The sequence below is a fragment of the Hemitrygon akajei genome, chromosome 20, assembly GCF_048418815.1.
Source record: "Hemitrygon akajei chromosome 20, sHemAka1.3, whole genome shotgun sequence".
Classification (NCBI taxonomy): Eukaryota; Metazoa; Chordata; class Chondrichthyes; order Myliobatiformes; family Dasyatidae; genus Hemitrygon; species Hemitrygon akajei.
In genome coordinates this window covers 36,798,285-36,803,262 of record NC_133143.1, presented here as the reverse complement: position 1 = coordinate 36,803,262, position 4,978 = coordinate 36,798,285, and the positions used below count along the sequence as shown (strand labels likewise).

General features: G+C 37.9%; 1 non-coding gene across 1 annotated transcript; it reads right to left on the bottom strand.

The window, feature by feature from the left end:
• Window positions 1–4,448: 4,448 nt before the first annotated feature.
• On the bottom strand, window positions 4,449–4,555 carry LOC140714015 (U6 spliceosomal RNA). Its single transcript, XR_012095809.1, has one exon. It is a non-coding gene; the product is annotated as a U6 spliceosomal RNA (small nuclear RNA).
• Window positions 4,556–4,978: the final 423 nt, after the last annotated feature.

Sequence of the window (4,978 nt, the reverse complement as noted above, 5' to 3'; positions counted from 1 at the left end):
CCTTCAATCAAATGCTTTTCAGGACTTTTGCAGTTGCTTACTAATTAGGATATTTTGCTTCAGCCAGAAAGAGGGCATGAAATGTTTGAACTTAATATATTGTGAAGCATGTATGACAAATATTCAGGGTTTTGAACAGCTTGGGAAATGTAAATTCTCCACTTGAAGCTGTGCAGTAGCTCAGTAGGAGAGTGAACAATGAATTCTCTACACCACAGGTTAAACCAATTATACAGAAATGATATTTTTGGAGTCCAGCAGTCAATTTAGTATTCACCTGATTTGAGTCTGTGTTACCTAAAAGATATGCTTAGTTCAAAAGTTCTTTTATAATTCTAAATAAATTGGTAATTAATGGTTGGGGTGTTTTTTAATACTAACAAGAATCAAATGTGCGTATCAGATAAATATATATGAACATAGTGCTTCAGGATTGCATTCAATATTGATGATCTCAGAAAACGAAAGGCCTTGTATGCAATGACCCAAATCATTCCATGTACTTGAATAAAAGAAGCAGATTGATTCATACAAAAGGCTTGACAAAAGTTGGTTGACATTGCCAGAGACTGAGACATGTATTTTATTAACAATCACAACATCAACTCATTCTTCAAAGCATTGGAGATACGTCTTTGTAATTCTGATGCTCTTTGGGATTCTAACCACTTTATTTCATAACCAGATGTAATGCTGGATAATTCTATAATGGAAATTAAAGCCTTTAGCAAAATTGATGGATTGAAATATCATTTGTGAACTCAAGATTATCTTGGATTTTTTATGTAACAACAAATTACCATAAAACATGAGTTAATAAGAAGAATTTGGTGTATTGCAGTAGTTCAAATTGATCAGTTTAATAAAAACTGAATAATGATTCTCTACTATCAATAAATTGAGGGAGAATTCTACAGCAGGATTAGGCATTGCATGTAATAGCTAGAAAACTCCAAAGCTGTGTAGGCAATGATTTTAAAAGATCCAGCAGTGAGTCCAACTGGTGTTTTCATAATGGACAGGGGGGGTTAAGTAAAGTAGAAGTGAGGTAGAGAGGGAGTGAGAGAGAGAGAGGGGGAAGAGGGAAAGGAAGAAGGATAGGAGGAGAGGGAGAGGGAGAGAAGGAGGGAGAGATAGGAAAGATGACAATAGAAAAGAAAGGAGAAAGAGAGAGGGAGATGAAGGTGTAGGTAGAGGTGGAGGGAGAGAGAGGAGAGCAAAAGGAAGAGGGAGCGGGAGAGGGAAATTGTATAAGTTCTATGCCTATCCAATATTATAGCTCATAAGCAACTTTGTGATAGATATTCACTTCTATCTCATGTTTGCTAGGCTTGCATTCTAAATAGCAGCAGTCACAAACAGTTGTAACCTTGTTGCTTTGTTCAACTTTTGGTCGTAAATGTAAGTCAGTCTTCAGTTCTCATAATGTAAATGGAAAGCAACTTGTATTCAAAAAAGCATTCCCTATAGAACAGCTTTGCAAATAGGACCTGTATTTTAAAGATGTTATGCTTGTAAAGAGTCACTGCACCTGCTTTGTTATTGTTCAAGTGTAGTGCATAAGACATTTTGGTGTTTAATTTGAGTTGTTTCAAACAGACAAGCTGTCTCTTAAGTTGCTTAGTTCAAAGTAGCTTGCAGAAGCAGATAAACAATATAATTTAGCATATCAATAACTAATGTGCTTATAGTTTAGTGGTTTATGTATTTAGAAGTTAACTTTACAGGATTAATGGTAGCCAGCTAAGATCTATGTTTCCAAACAACTGCTTTCAGACTATTTGTGTTAAAAAGGTATCTGAAGATATATCACATGCTTGAGAAGACACCCAATTATCTGGAAAGGGTGTAAATGTAGAGAACAGTTCAAGTTTATTAGGAATAGGATAAGGAAAACCAAAAAGCTATGAACAAAACATGGGGTGAATGAGAATATATTCCTCCAGCTTCAGTTTCTGCAATGGACAACTTGTTTGTTTGCATCTTTGGTAAGTATTTTAGTTTATAGGAATTTTACCTATGTTTTAGAAATCAGTAATCCTTTATGTCTGAAAAATACTGCATGCTTTGTGCTCTGGAAATGATTCATAATTTGGAATTGTTTAAAATAGAAATCTCTATGAGTTTTAAATGTGTTTTAAGAGTGTTGTGTGGATTCAGACATATATCACTGTAAATAAATGAATGGGGTTTTAAACTATTTTGTTTGCTGGAAGTATCCTCTCCTTGGGAGGGAGAGAGGACCCACTGCATGAATGGGGTATTGGCAGCTAAACACACCATCGACAATAAACAGGGAAGTAAACCAGTCTTTGAAGACTGGATAGTTAGAGTATAATCCTGCTTCAGTAAAAGTACTCATGACTATTTATATCCCATAGGGCTTAAAGTCTCCACTTGAGTTTAGAATTTAGCAGTCAATAAACCGATACCATCACAACCTCACCCTCTAAAAGTTTCCATAATATATGCTGCTGGTTTTATGTTTCTATGAGTTGAGCACCATAAGAACTCATGAGATTTTAATGCTGAATCTAGGTATTTTTCTCTTTTTTATCATTTCACTCAGTCTTTTTTGTAATATTATTTATTTATCTTTCCCACATGACATCCCCTTATTTATTATTGAATTGATTTTTTTTTTCTCAAACTGACGACTCCAAGCTCATGGAATGGACACTTCACTCTTCCTCAAGGAATGGAAGAATAGAGAGTTGAAGAGGAACTCTCAGCAGGCCCACCGAAGTAACTTGCATGCATGTATGTCTGTGGAGATCAGCCACTATAGACAAAGCTTCACCAATGAGAAGGCACAAGAAACTAGCTATTTTAATTTAAAGGAAAACATACAGTATGTTGAGAGAGTGCTGATAGAGCATCTTGAGCTGAAATATCAACCAGCACTTTACTTCCACAGATGCACATTGAACCGTCGAGTTCTCTCAGCAATGGATTCTTTGCTTCACCAGTGAGGCAGGCTTGGAACACTATTGTCTGTGGCAAATTATTTAGGACTGGTGCACTTCAGGCTGCGATAACAAAAACTACCCATGCTTTTAAACTTTACATGACATGACAGACTTATTTGAAGATGCCTTTGATGTTGTCCGTTCAACCATTCTGGTAATCCAATGCACCTATTACTGATGTTTTGTTTCCCAGGAGTAACAAACTTTCCTTAAAGCAAGCAAACCAGCAATAAGAGAATGTTTTTTGCCTTTTTCAAAATGAACAGACTCCTAACAATGATAGACTTGTTCTCATTACAGACTGATGCAAATCATTCCCTTCCGTGACCTTGGCCATGAAGAATATCATCAGCATTCATCTCCTTCTAATAATATTGCCTCATGTTGGGAAGAGATAAATGTGGAGGTTTGCATAAGGAGCAGAATAGCCTTTACCTATTCCACCATTATATCACGACAGCAAGGATAGTGGCAGAAACCTAAATTATCATCAAATTATGGGATCTGCTGACACCAAAATAAATCAAGTATCAGAAGAAGATAGGTGGCAGGGTGGAGATATGTCTCTACCAAAGGAGGTGTAAAGTGCTCCATCCCTCTGCTAGCCTGCAGGTCACCTTTGGGCAAGGTATAGCACGTGATTAGCCCAGCCTCTTCTGATCAGGGTCATGTTCTGACTTTTCGTGTCCTGAACCTTTTGCTGGATGGCAGCGGCTCAAACCGGGAGTGGCCGGGGTGTGTGGTGTCTCTGGTTATGCTGATTGCTTTCCTTCTGAGTCTGCTGGAATAGTTGGTGTCCAGTCCTGGGAGCTTCATCCTGACAATTTGCTGGGCCGCCTTCACCACACAATGCAGGTCTTGTTGCTCAGCGGCTGTGCAGCTGCCATACCACACTGTTGCACTGTTGGTCAGCATGGTTTCAATTGTGCTTCTGCAGAAGTTAAGCAACAGCTTTTGTGGGAGTTTGGCCTGTTCCCGCTTTCTGAGGAAGAAGAATCTTTGTTGTGCCTTTTTTACAAGCAGCGAAGTGTTGGTGGTCCATGTCAGCTGTTTTGACAACATAACTCCAAGGAACTTTAGGTTTTCCATACTTTCCACTACCTCCCCATGTATATGGAGGGGGGTGTGTACTCTGTCTTTTGATCTCCTGAAGTCAATGATCATCTCTTTTGTTTCAGAAGTGTTAAGGACCAGGTCATTGTCCTTACACCACTTCGTAAGATGATCCACCTTGAGCGTGTAGGCTGTTTCATCCCCGTCTGAGATCAGGCCAACCACTGTGGTATTATCCGCAAATTTAGTTATGGAGTTGGAGGGGTAGATGGGGGTGCAGTTATGTGTGAAGAGTGTGTAGAGCATCGGGCTCAACACACAGCCCTGCGGGGTGCCTATTTTTAAGATGAGGAAGCTTTTTAAGCTTCCAAAATCCCAAATTAGGATCTTTTTTTTTTTTTTTTTTTTTTTTTTTTTTTTTTTTTTTAAAATATGGAACGCTTCACGAATTTGCGTGTCATCCTTGCGCAGGGGCCATGCTAATCTTCTCTGTTTCGTTCCAATTTTAGTATATGTGCTGCCGAAGCGAGCACTGGATCTTTTTAAATGACCAAGTTGGAACATTTGGTTCCCATCTGGTTTATCATTATACATGTAATAACATAAGTGATTTTGCTCTGGTTAAATAAATGTTGTTTGTTCACAGTCCTGGACTTTTATCAATAAGCAATAAGCCAACAATTTAAGCTCTCTGGGCAGTTAGTTGTACCAGTAGGTGCCTCTTGTGCACAATTGAAAAGGCTGCTTATTGTGATTGAGTCATTCTTATAATACCTTCAGATCGAATTCACATTAGTATTATTTGATCAAGTTCTCTTCCAAACCTGCTGTCCACAATTTATTAGAACATTGAGCAGAAACAGATATTTCCCAGAGGAAATACGAGTTTTTAAATGAATATGCTTTAAATCTTATTAGAAGAATCTAATCAACATGAACATCATTTATTTAAAATT